Below are 14,087 nucleotides of genomic sequence, written 5' to 3'. Positions count from 1 at the left end.
AGGATAATTTTGCACGAACGTTTCTTGCCGAACGATCTCTTCGCTCGATGCCAATTATGATCGCGTCCCTTTGATAATTAGCGAAATCGATATCGATCCGACAATTTCACCCTGCTGGTTGAATGTTAAACGGTTGCGTGCTCGCAAAATCAACACCCCTATCCGATGTCGACGTTCCAGCGATCCGGAAACCGATGTCCCGCATCTCCACGCTCGAACAAAGAGTCCGCGATTGATTCGCTTGTCGCTTGACCCACAAGATTATCAAATTTGTTGCTTATCGACGATAATTAATCTCTCGACCCGTTCGTTGCGGCCCACGATGTACAGATTGAATATCGATCGGCGAAACTTTCTAATTAGTCTTAACGCCGCTTTAAAACTCGATCGTTGCGAATATTGACAAATTGAAACACCGTCATTATGCTCGTTGCTGGACGATCGCGTCATTTTCTATATTCCCGGCACGAAACTCGGCTTCGACTTTGAAATTTTACGACTGGAAGCTGGGATCGAATTTATCGGTCGAACCGAGGACCGGGTTAGACGGTCGCCATCTGCTTCGACTATAAACCTTCACCCGACTCCGAAACATCCCGTTGCAACGTAGGCGCACATACTCTCTTTCGCCGTCTTACATAATCCGCGCGACGAGAATTAATATTGTAGCTGTTCTTAATATTGTAGCTGGTCGGATCGCTAATTGCGCGTTCGATAAATACGAGCCAGCCGCTCCTAAGAGTGGAATACAGTTTTACCGGGTCAGTCGTTAATAAAGCGGGATTAAATTTCCGGGAAACTCGTCTCAGGAGCGCGTTAGCTCACCAAACGAGGCTGTTCTTTTTTCACGGAGTCGAGAAGAGCAGAGATTCCCGTCTGATTTCTGAGTGCTTAAGAAAATTACGAAACCGCCTCGGCCAAAATTCTTTGCGTCTCGAGTTCCTCGAGTCTTGACACGACTCTTTAACTGTTTATATACGTTCTTTGAACAATCCGTAAATATACTATCCTCTTAGCTGGCTGGCAGCCTTTCGTAAACTCCCTTTAAGAATGAAATTTCGTATTGAAATTGAGTGTACCTTAATTTTAAATTAAAGAGGCAATCGAGTGAAAGTATCCCTGAAAATTATAACGCGTCAATCAGTCTATCTATTGAGCGAACAAGGCTATTAATCAAACTGCTAGGTAGCCAGTGACTATTGATCGTCGAACGAAATCAATTCGCTATTCTCCAGCACGTAACCCGGTAACGTCTCCATCAGGTGCAGAATGGCACGGTAGAGCTTCGCTGGTCGATTCCTCGGCTCGACTATGGAAGAGGGAAGCTCGTAGAGTTCAAGAGATGGCTGGTTGCAACGGCTGCCACAAGGTTTCCGTATCCGACAGTACTTGGGCCCATCTTTGTTCCCATTTCCATAGCTATTCCATTAGCGGACAACTCTGAGCCGACCTTGTAATCTAATAACTAATCTCGCCAAGACGTACCGCCTCGGATGAGCCACGTATCTCGAGATGAAACTCGCCGACAACGACGTCGAGGATACAGGACGTTCGAAAAGCAACGACGTCGTAATCGAACGTTTCCCTTTTCTCCTCGTAACCCGGTCAAATTTTACAGAAGTTCGTCGCGAGAGACGAAAGAAAAGCGTAAAGCAGCGGCTTGCTCTTTACGGCTTGCGACGTCATAATGTTTACAATCGCGGTACAAGAGCCGCTACAGAGCCATAAAGGAAAGCTCTTGGCGCGAAACATCGCTAACCCGGACGAGATCTTTCAACGTTTCGAGTACACCGTTGCCGGTTTACTTTGCGAAACGAAGAGTACTCTCGTCGTTCGAAATATTCTCGACGAACAATTGCCGTCGCGAAAGCCCGTTCGAAACGGGAACGGGATCGCTTGTCCGGTAGAAACGATACGATTTCCGGTAATAATTATTCCCGAGTAAGCTGCTGCTTACTCCATCGAATCGTGCTCTAATCGTTCTCGTTATTTTTCCGTGTTCGAAACGAGCACGAAAGAAGTAGGTGCAGCCAAGAATTTGAAAGCACTCGGTTTTGCAATTCATGAGTCACTAATTACTCCGCAGACTCTCGTTATACAACGAAAGCAAAGGACCGGCGTCGGAGCCGCGGCTCGGCGCGCCGGGATTTATCGATTCGGAGGGAAATTCGGCGGCCGAGTGGAGCAAGGGCGGAATGTACAATTTAAAGGGAAACGGCGGACCCGCAACGGAGCAAGACGTTTAAGTCATTAAGTGCATTAAGTAAAGTGCCGTCGCGTCGCCACGCCAAGAGACGCGAGAGCTCTCGCCTAAACGAGACGGATAGAGGAAGCTCCGCGGAAATTTGACCGGGAATTTAACGAGACACGACCCGAACCTACTGAAAATCAACGAAAGTTAAACAAGACGTCCCTCTCTGGCTTCTTTTAATAGCGAAAACCGTTATGTATTACGCGTGCATGCACCAACGCAAAGAATTTTTCATAAATTCCATCGTGCCGCATATTGTTTTTCCCCAGCAAAATATTCCCTGTAAATTGTTTGCCGTAATTCCGAATCGAGATCCGGCGTTCGTTAAATTACAACGAGGAATTCCGCGTGTCTGCACAGGTTTCGTTACCACTCTTCCCGATTCGGTTTATCGACGTTGAAGTATACAACGTTAAAATATCCGGTTAATCGAGCGACTTCGAGCGGAAATCGTGGCGTAAATCTTACATCGGGCAACCGCTCATCTCGATCGCGGACGCGGAACACCGAGTGCCATCTCCGAAGCCACTTTCCGACTTCGCGTCCGAGTCGTCCAGGACGAAAATTCAATTTCCCGCTATCTGAACCGTGGTACACGACCGCTGGCAAACTTGCTTCTCCCCCGAACGTGTTCCATCTCCTGACGGAAGTGGACTGTTTCGCGTTACGGGGAGAAAACGTCGGACGACGCCACCAAAACCTACTCTCGAGCAAATAATCTGCTTTCCCGACGATGCTCTTCCTACCCTAATTACCTACTTTCTCGTCAAATTTACATAACCCTTTTGCAAAGATAATTCTCGATTTTGCAAATCTCTCGCGAGAATGAAGCTGCAAATTTTAATAAAGCCCGGAAAAAATGGCTGAGTGGCGAGAAACGCATTCGGCCGTTCGATTCGTTTTAGTATCAAGAATCGAACGCAATGTTTTCCGAAGAAAGTTTGCGATTCCCGCCAAGTACGGGGCGAGGACTGTAGCGAGCTTCCTGATCGCAGGTGGTACATCTCTAGGCTACTAATTAGTCAAGCTATCCGGCAATTACAGAAGCTCGAGGAGAAGGCAAATTAGAGATGACGGACGGAAGCAGGATGAACCGTTTGCCAAATATTTGCTGGCCAACAATGATTAGCTTAATTCCACTCGGCCTTTCGTACGCTTCCGTGATCGCACCGCGTCTAACGAGATTTACTTTCTCCGTTAATCCAGTATTCTTCTCTGAAATCGCTCTTGGATTCTCTATTATTCCCCGCGAAAAATTCGACGAATCTTTTCAAAGTGTACAAGTTATCGAAATTTCATTCGGAACACGAGCAACGTTTTACTCTAATACCTTTCTCCTCTTTGTAATGTTGCCGATCGAGATTTGATCTCGTTACCGTTTTACGCGCTTTCGCTGGCAAGAATAAACGCGAAAAAATCGTGCCGAAACGTTTTCTAAGAAAACATTTAAACGAGTGCTTTCGAGTTTTTATTTTCGACGGACGAATAGAACGCGCGTATTTGCCACGCAAACAGAGCACCGTTTTTGGACAAATGCTCGGTTATTTTTGTAGGTTCAATAAAAATTGAAATGATCATTCTAGCATCGAAAAAGCAATTTTGTCCATCAAGAAATTCGATTGGTTTTGCTCGTTCGATAAACGTTTGTACGCGAATTATTGTGCATAGACCTAGCGCAAACTTAGTACTTCTCGAGTAGTGTTCGCAAACAACGTACGAATGCAAATATAACTTTGAAAATTCTAATATCCGGCCAGAATCCAACTTTGCCTATCTGAAATCACGGCCATCCAAATAGTACGTATCTGTGTACGCTCGCAAACTTTTGGGATTCCGACGCAACTCGATTCGTAATTTCCGGCACGAGCGAGATCCTTGGAATTTTTACATGGCAAGTATTTGTCGGGACTCCGAGAATAATCAGCTTAGTTGTTGGAAACGAGTAATACCCTTAAGGAGCGAGTGTTTTGCGAAGATCATTAATCTATCGAAACGCTCGCCTCTTAAGCGAATTACTTCGAAACAGCGTCTTCGATCGTGTTCTTTCTGCTCCAGTTTTCGAAAACGTTCGACCAAGACGAAATAACTAGGAACGCGTGGAAAAATGAAGAACGACGATAAATCGTCGAGAGCGAGAAAGAACGAGAGTAAAGCGAAGATTAATTTAAGTAGGCAGGAAAGGAGGCCAGCAGAAAGGATTCTTTCAATTAGTTTGTCGACTCTTTGGTCCCAGACAATCGAGTCCGCTCTCGGACTTCTGCTACCCTAATGATCGCTGAAGTCGAGAGAAAAACGTTGGATGGTCTCTCCATTATGCGGAAACTTTGACGCATCCATATTGATAAGCTTGCTCTCGACTCTTCCGCAACATCTACTTCGCGAAAGCTTTCAAATAAATTCCGAACGTCCTGTGGAAAAGTTGCCCCGTGGAACGGTAAATTCTCGTTATATTACCACCGTCGAAGAAGCGTCACATAGCCGCGATTCGTCAACTTCTGGCGTTTGTTTTTTACGACGCGCGACTTAATTAACGTCCCGAGTTTATCGCGCCGACGAGAAGAGAAGAAAATTTTGTATTTCGATGGTAACGATTTAAACGATCCTGCTAAAGTTTCGGCCGAATCTCGTGGTAATTGAAGAAGAAAAGATAGTAAATTCTGGAAAAGTTTTCGTGCTCGTAGACCGCTTCGAGCGCAGACAATGAGTAACGAGTTTCGGGCCATTAGAGGAAATGGAAGACGAAATAACTGCTCGGACATGATTCCCTCTTAAAAACCCGATGGAGAACGAACAGCCAGACCGTTTCCTCTCTCCGTTCGGCACGTCTGCTTCTTGACAAATATACTTCGAAAGAAATTACGGCTACGTACAGCGATTTACGGTGCACGAGTATTTTGAATATCGATCTTCGGGTCGCTCGGTTGACCACCGTTCGCGATCCAATGGGCGATAAATCGTCGACGAACGGCGACGGAAATCTGGGTCGTTCTTGCAACGCAACGGAACAGATTGATCGAGGATCGAAACACGGACCAGGAATTTACATAAGTGCTTAAGCGGTTGGCACTCCGGGGACAGAGCATCTCGAGAAGTTAAGTTCGTCCGGAAAACCGAAGGAACTTTCAGTTCCTGTAACGAGCTCGACATTTTTTCTTCCCGTCGACTTACCGAACGAGCCTCTTATCGAGCGAACCTCTCCGCTTCGGCAAACGTCGTCCAGGAACCAACAAGTCGAGCGACGAGAAGAAACGAAGATGAACTCTCGGAATACGCGATTACTTTTTAATCCTTTCAAACTCGAAGAAGATTAATAAAAAACGGAGAGACAGCGAGAGAAAAGTAGCAAGTACTTTGGCTAGAAAGAAAGTTTCGGTTCGTGTTTCCGACGTTTCGTCGCGAACGACCGTATACACCGTGGACACCGCGAGTTAAAAAGTTAACTGTAAGTTGTACGGAATCGATTGCTCGCCCAAGTCGGACTCGATGCACGATTGATGAATATCGACTAACTTTCCCGTTCCTCCCGAGACGTTGCTCCGAATTAACGATCAACCGTTCGGTTTAAGAATCCACGGTTGTTTGCAGCGAAAAATCTAATCGGACTATTTATGGTCGAGCGAGGTAAACCTTTCCGTGTTGACAATTTTATCAGCGTGCATAAATATGGATAGCTCGATGCTTCTCGCTCGACCAATTTCAGGCCAGTATCGAACGAAAGGTGTCCACGCGTTAAACGTAAAATTTAAACGATGTCCAAGTGGGAAAGGGGTAAATCTCAATTCGAGCCATTTCACGCGATAGCCGTCAACGCGAAATGATAAACGACGCTCGATTAGCTTGAATTAACATTTTTCCAGAAAACCCGACAGCATCGATCGGCGTTATTCATGGCACGGTGCCTCGATTAATTCACCGACAAATTTGTTCGTGAAAAAAAAAAAAGAAAAATACAACACGATCTCGGCTCGCACATTTTCGCAATTCATCGTCGAGTACGTGCGTGGCCCACTTCTCTCGTGTCTAATTCATTTAAGGTGACCGCGAAGGGTCTTCATTTTTCACTGGTTCGTGACTGTGGCTTGTGGAAAGGAGACAGTCCATTTATCTTGTGATCATAAAGGGACATTCCTTTGTAATCTACGCATCTATATCAGTTTGCCACGCGTGTACTCTCGCAATGTCAACGTATAACTGCCTTTTTTCATTATTAATCTTGTGGTTTAATCTTAAATGATTGTACGTATTAACTGCTTCCTCGACACTGACGTGTCATTAATTATACTAGAGAAATAATGGATGGCGTTCGCAGACAAGGTGTAATTGCTGCTCCGATTAGAATGTACGAATATTAGCATTACGAAATAATCTCGGAAATTATCTTCAAGAATTTTATGAATATTTCATCGTAACCGATATCGTAAATGATAATCGGTAGCCGGACAGTTTCAAAGAGCAAACGTTTCTAGCATCGCGGTGGTAACTCGAAAATAGTAGCGCTTCATTGGAATAATGGAATTGTTCCGGAAAAATGGTCAGCTTTAAAAAGCGAATTTTCGCTCCGCCGTTGGAAAGATCCGGCGCATGGTCTCGTTTTTGGAAACGTGTTCCTTCGCTCGGCTGGAAAAAAGCGTTCACGATCCGCTGGCTAATCCGACGAGTCCAGCGAAAGCATCGAATTAAATCCCCCTGCATAATGATTTTCCTCGGGCAGACAACGAAAATTTCGCGATAATTCGAATTTTGTTGAATTATTCCAACGTTTCGCGCAGCCGTAAGTGGCATCAGGGATTATCTACTTGGAAACTGTCGCGGCTTTCGTATGAATCGTTTAAATAGCTCACCAACGCTGAGCAGCTGCGATGAAAATGCACCGTACCTGTAACAACAAAAAAGAACCGTAATTATGATTTATTCGAGTTTAACACTTGCTTCTGAATTACCTCTTCGTACGTTCACCAAATGAAAAAGCTCTTAGAACTTTTACCGACATGCTACATTTTTTAAATAGCTAATGTAAATCTTTAAATGGAACGGACGATATAGAAATTCCGCGGATAATAATCCGAAGCTTAACATTTTATGATAATTACGAGAACGTTTCGTCGATGCAGATAAGGTAAAATTGCTACCTCGTTGAAACGAATAATGTATCAATTCACGACTTTGTATTATTTAACGATACTACGGTAGAAAATTATAACGTAGTTGCGTGACTGAGAAAGTTGAGTACTTATTTTTTATCAAGTATTACGGCAAAGATATCGTCAACAGACGGTACGCGTTTGTCGAAGGGTGTAAGAAGCTTTAAACCGAAGAGAAACGTCTGGTCTCGAGTGGCAAAGAATTTAGACGCGTTAAATTTGAACGTTTCTCGGTCAAACTTTCGACGTTAAAATTACATTTAGTAAAGGATTAAATGGAGAAGAATAGCTTCGTAACTGGCTGCAGAACTTGCGTTATTTCTCAGTCGGAGCTTATTGTCCGTTAAGAGGAACGATCAGTCAGCCTGCAGGCAAACTTCTCGTCTCAACTTTTCCATCTGTCCCTTCTGTTTTTCGCCCTTCTCTTATTTGCTTATATTTTTCCTCCAGCGAATAGATTCTTCTCGCGGAACAAAACTTTGTCGATACCCTCGAGTTGTCTCCGCGACTTTTGATTCCTTAAAGAAGGAACTGCAGATACGTTCAGATTCTCGACACGAAAAAACCGTTCCAGCAGTTAGACCGAGTTTTAGTTTCTATGCGGTATTTTTTTAGTTGTTAAACGGTTCATCCGCGATACCGACTTCCACGTTTTATCTTTCCTCTCGATAAATATTCTCGAGGGTTGAACAAATTTCGATTAAGGTCGACCGAGAAGATTAAAAATTACAAGTTCCGTACGATAAAATTTTTATTCGTTAAAAATATAAAAAGGTTTTGGGTAAATCCGAGAACTCTGTTCTCCCAGTGCAACGAAATTGACTTTGGATTATCCGAGATAAAATTGAAGCGCGAATTCGAAATAATAGGCTGGCATAAATTTTGCACTCGATGCTTCGTCCCGAGCATAAATCGCGGAAAAATTCACGAGTTATAATCTCTTGAAGAGTTCCGGATATGTTTCAGCTGAAGATGCCATCTCGAATCTTTGGCCATCTCTACTAAAACTTCATTAAACGTTTATCACTTTAATGGCCCGTCAGCCGTGAAATAGTGGCGCTGATTTTTAAACCGTTTCGCGTCGAGTTGACCCAAAAAGACATTAAGTTCCTCGATTCTCCTCTCTTTTTCCCCCACTCTCTGCCTATCTCTCTCGTTTCGCGGAGAGCACCGAAAAATTTAGACTGGCAACGATTCAGATAGGAACGATATTTTCAGCCGAGTCCCGGTTTAATGGCAAATTGCGATTCCAACTAAAGACCCTCGACCCTCTGTTGAGAGTGGTACACAGAACGCTTCAAAATTCATTAGAAACTTTCGTCGAAAGAAGCTTTCGAGAATCGAAGTTTAATTGAAAGTTCGTTCTAGAAAGAAAATACGTTCCCGAGTTTGCGGCCAATTTTCGTGGGGAAACGCTTAATCATTCTCCAGCGGGACAGTTTTGGGAACAATTTTCCAACTCCGAACACTTGGATTTGATCTCGATCGTCTTCGAGATTATTTCAATACACCCGAGGCTTTATCGTCCAACGAATTACCATAAAAAAGTTCAGCGAGTTCCGTCGATCGCAACTCGTATTAATCGTTCCTAGCGAAACGTTGATGCGATATAAAGCATTCGGTTGTTCCTCGGCAATTAATTATCCTGCCGTGTTTTATTTCAACAACGACCCGTGGAACCAGGTGTTGTTCATCTCGCGAAAAGGTTTTCTCGGTCCCCTGAGTCGACTCTGTTCGCGGCCACAATTGGCTTCCTCGTTTGTCAGCGAGCTTTTATAATATCAAATTTTATCCGGGGGATTAAAATCTTGTCGCTCGAAAATTATCTCCCAATTTTATCTCCGTCATCGAGGCAAGAAGAATTTTTTTTCCGTCTCGACTTTAATATTTTTAATCAACATGCGGGGCGATTCGTATCTCTCGTATTTCACCGATACTCCCCGTTATCCCGAAGGTAATAATACTTGAAACAAACGGCACTCGGTTGATTTGCATAACTTTTGCGAGTCGTCGGTTTCGGCGAAAGGATTAACAACGCTTTGGCGAAGTTATAGCAACGAGAACGCGGCTCGCTAGAGAGAAACTCGTGTCTGCCGGTTAAATCCACCATGAATTACACGGTCCGGATCATAAGCTTCGCTCTTCCTCGTTAACCGTTACAATGTTCCTGCAGAGTTCGCGCGGTTACGTTTCCGACGAAAGTTAAACGGACACCCTGTTCATAAAGCGATTGCGGCGCCACCCTCGCGACGACGTCTTCCTCTAACCGGCCGACGACTACGCGACAGGCCTTGTTCTTGTACGAAACGAGCTTCGATCAACGATTAAACCGACCTTGCTCGAAAGGACGAGGATAATGGCGAAGACGAAACGGGTCTGTCGGTCGTGCAGCCTCGGAGCAACATCTTCACGGATATTGCTTGGCCAAAGACGCAGCCGCGTATGCAAATGACCAACACGTTCTCGGCGCATTGGATTAAGCCATAGCTTATGCGTCTAATCCCAGATTAAACCGGATTATACGCAACACATTGGGGGAACAAGTATAGCGGTAACATTTATCAGATGAACCGGGGAACAATCACCGTAACAGAGCTTACAATTTCACTCGTGCCACCGGAATATTTTCATTACTATCTTACTTCGATTATCTCGAGAACGGATAATGTCTCGATTGGTCGCTACGATAAATGCGGTACAGATTTAACGCTTCGTGGAAGAGAAGGAAAGTTATAGCCGATCCAAAGTTTGCTCATCGTTCATCGATGAGATTATTACGGCGACGCAGGGGATTCATTAACCGGTACGAATGCGAAGGCCTTGCATTTCGGTTCTACTGACCCAGGATCCTATTTTAGCTGGGCAAGATGTCGGAATAGCAAGCGCTGCTAGGGCAAACTCTAAAGTATTAAGCGGTAGCAGGGGAAATCTTACACGTTACTGGGCCAAATTCTATAGCGATGCCAGAGGAATTCCTGCTAGAGTAGCTCTAGTCAGGAAAATATCGAGCGTCGATAGTTCGGAACCTTGCGATAAAGCTGATTCGCAAATTTGACCGATTCGCAAGTTTCCGCGAAGATAGCCCCCGCTTATATAGAGACAATATAGAGGCGGTAAAATCGAGGGACGGCATACTCTGTAGGGTAGTAGATCGAACATCGATAAGCTCCAAGTAGCCGCGGGCTGAGTTTCGAGAGAGTAAGCCGATCAAACTGGGGTGAGTTTGTATCGACGACGAAGTGTACGGGTTATTCGGGCTATCTTCCTTCAATCTCGTCCCGGTAACTTGTTAGCGGTGTTAACTGCTTCGTAAAATTGCTATCGGAAAGTACTTGCTGCGAGGGACCGAACGTTCGACGATGATGCTAATGTTTGCCTGACTCTGTTGTATCTTCTAACGCATTGTAACCCGGTACAGATTATCGACCTGTTTGACTTCTTCGAGGTCCAGACATTGTTCGTGATCGGTTTCAGCTTGTTAAACGTTTCGTCGCTTCCTCTTCCTCCCACTCACGATCCAATTCTTGCTCGGAACTCGACTTCCGGATCCTCCAACTATTTCGCTTAGCCCCTTCGAGTATCTGGCAACGTTAAATGCTACTTAACGCGCTTCCTCTCGGAACACTCTCGTTTCGTTGAAATTTCTTCGAATAAATATCATAATAAGCTTACGCCATGTAACGTTAGCGTACTTGGGTTACCTCTCGAAAAACACTCGCCGCATCGGATATCGCGTATCCTTGGAGACCAAGGAACATCATAAACAGTCACGACCTACGTGCTTAAAGCGTAGCACCAGCAAACGACGCTTAGGAGAAGGTGCGCGCGCTGAATATCTTCTCCTAACCGACAATTAAGTCTAATTTCCACGCGAGCGACCCAGAGGGTCCTTCTATGACCGGTCGACGATATCGTCCTCCAATTGTACCGTTCTAATCCTTTCTCCGTGTTTCTTACTCCTTATCTGCCTGTCGTGTAACCTTCCGAGAGTCTCTCCCGAGGCTCGGTAGCGAATGTAACTTCTCACAATTACCGCGATACACCCCAGGCTCGGGTAATTCGATCACGGGACTACGAAGGACAAGTTCTCCGCGCCACGGATCGGAAACGGGGTGCAACCGTCTCGGTCCAACTACGCCGATCTTAGCTCGCAAGAGGTAAAGAGGTTTTCTTGCCGTTTCGAGCGAAACAAGGACTCGGAAAGCTGAAACGGTCTCGGTGACTCGTAGAATAGCTGGGTAACGAAGGAGAAACGACGGGAGGGTGGGTTCGGTGAATAGGAAACAACGAGGAGGTAGAAATATAAGTAAACGACTGCTTGATTCGATACAGCTGTCTTTAAGTAGCGGTGAAACTGAAAATAACAAGTTTCTGATCGTGTTTTTAACTTCGGATCTCGCCGATTAAAAAATCTGAAGTTAGAACCGCTGTTCTCTGATTTCTACACCGGGGCGAAAGGTAGTTTCGAAGAAAGATTACGCGTTGAAGCATCGATCCAGGAGCCTTTGGAACGAGGACGATTCGAAAAGCTAGCCAACGAAAAAGAGGGTGACCATGAGCAGATCGTCGCGTCGGTCCGGAGAACATGAAAACGGATCCGTTACTTCACCTTCAGGGAGGTGGTCTTCCGCGAGGAAATTCGCTTGGCCGGACAAATGCATCGGGAAAGAGCCGCAGGATAGTCGCTGACGGAAAAGGATTTCGAATCTCGAAATAGAACCGAAGGAAAAGAGATGGTCGGACTTTTCGAAAAAATTCGAAAGAGCGCAGCCACGAATTCGTGGATCTCGTTACTTAAATAGCCAACTTGATTTAACGCAAATCCCGTTCCTCGCGTACTCGTTTAATCATAGCGACCTAACGTGCTGTCTAAGATATGAAATACGAGCCAAAGTAACTTTGAAGAACGTATATATGCTTCATAATATCGCGAGAGGTTACGCGTTTAAAGGGGAGCGCTTTTAAAGGCTTTTCAGGTCAATGATTTCGACTGGCGAATTTCGTGAATCGTTTTCAGGGAATTGAAAATCTCCTCTTTCAATCTGATTGTCGAGGGAAATCATCTGATCATTGACGAACGATGAAATTAATTAATTTTGTTCGCATATTGACGTTAATCCGCGTTATTAAGCCATTAACGGCTGATTAAATTAAGGTAGTCGCATTCAGCGAATTATAATCGATATTTGTATTTGTTCAATACCGATTCAATCGCTTTTCAAAACTAGCCGTTCGTTCGATTGACGAGTATCAAAATTGTTGCCTCGCTCGCGGAAAGATGACAGATCGTTAGCGTTGCGCGCTTCGCAAAATCGTTCGCTGTTACATCGATCAAAGACGATTAAGCAACGATCGGTAACACGGGACGAGTAGGGAGACTAACTCTCTCGAGATCATCATCCGCGATGCAACTGGGAAACGTATTTTCAAGTGGTAAGCTCTTTGACTGAAGGGTAATTTGCATAATACCTCCATCGCGGAGAAAACCAACACCGCTGATAATCGAGCGAATTAAGGGAGATTCATCCGGCGAACGGCTTCGAGTAAAACTTTCTCGCAAACATCCGTTCGCAACGACATCGCGAAACGTTTCAAGATTATGTAACAGGCGACTAAACTTCCCTACAAGATCCTGTCAACTTATTTCAATGTAGAACTGCTGGAACTTGGCAAAATATCAAGCCATGTTTAAATCAAGAAGCTCCTCCACAAAGCACAGACGGGTTAGACGCGAGTCCTGTCAACCTTATTGAGCATGCACGCCAGAGTTTAGACATTTTCGAGATACTGCTTCAATTTCTATACGAGCTAGCGAACTAGTATGTTAGACTGGATGGGAGCCGAGGATGAAGAGTACAAGGATGGTGTTTCTGCAGGGAAGTTTGCGGAGCAGAGGTGTCGGCGCTCGATCGAGCGTCGAGATCTTCCCAGAATTAATCCTTTGCGCCGTTTCTGTCGACCCGAGGCGACGAAAGGACCTGAAATATTCTTCGACTCGAATTTCACGATAGCCGATATTCTTGGAACTCGTTTGTCTCCATCGAGAATCGAACGAAAATTCGAAGGCACCGATTAATTAACGTTTAATTAACAAGATCTTTCTCGGAATCGCAAGAATGTATCTTTGTACGTTTACCATCGCAGATCGAACGAAAATTCCTTCGTTTGTTGGTACCGGTCGAGTTCTCGTTACTTGGGAGACTTTGCATTTAAATGAAAAAGTAGCTCCGAAGCGATGCACTTGTTCCGGAGGACCGATAGAACGTATCTCGATCTCCGGTGCTCGGACGAAGCACCTTAATTAAAAATTACGAATTCTCCTGCTTTCGCGTCGAGTTTTCGCGTCCCTGCCTTTCTTCCCTTTTTTCTCGAGAATTCCTTGCATTCGGAGTTAATTTATCCTTTCATGGAGTTCACAGGGTTGAAGCGTTATTTCTCGGTGAAATTGAAATGGAATGAACCGCTACGCGAGACTTCTCGTTCGGGAGCGAAAATATTGCACGGCAGGGAGGGTTTACTGCAAATTGTACACGCGAACGGAAGTAATTTTGCTATTCTCTCGTCGAGACGCTCCAGATCTAAGATCTGCAGCGATGCGATCAAACGTGTCCTCGAATGTTGAGAATACTCTCGTTATTCGATCAAAATATTTTCTATGCGACAACGCAAAAATCATGCTGGCTGAAACGTTCAAC

The 14,087-nt window shown here is 44.9% G+C and overlaps 1 protein-coding gene across 3 annotated transcripts in view; it reads right to left on the bottom strand.

Annotated features, from left to right (window-relative positions):
- Positions 1-14,087, bottom strand: part of cpx (synaptic transmission protein complexin) — a 171,374-nt gene that overhangs the window by 123,406 nt on the left and 33,881 nt on the right. Inside the window, exon 2 of one of the 3 annotated variants that reach the window (XM_076539322.1) lies at positions 7,093-7,127. The exons of the other annotated variants lie outside the window; for them this stretch is intronic. The gene's annotated coding sequence lies outside the window, so the exon portion shown is untranslated. The remainder of the gene's footprint in view (positions 1-7,092; positions 7,128-14,087) is intronic. 3 annotated transcript variants of the gene reach the window in all.

This window comes from Megachile rotundata, chromosome 13, assembly GCF_050947335.1.
Source record: "Megachile rotundata isolate GNS110a chromosome 13, iyMegRotu1, whole genome shotgun sequence".
Lineage (NCBI taxonomy): Eukaryota > Metazoa > Arthropoda > Insecta > Hymenoptera > Megachilidae > Megachile > Megachile rotundata.
Note: the sequence above shows the minus strand (reverse complement) of the source record. Positions and strands in the feature narration are given on the sequence as shown.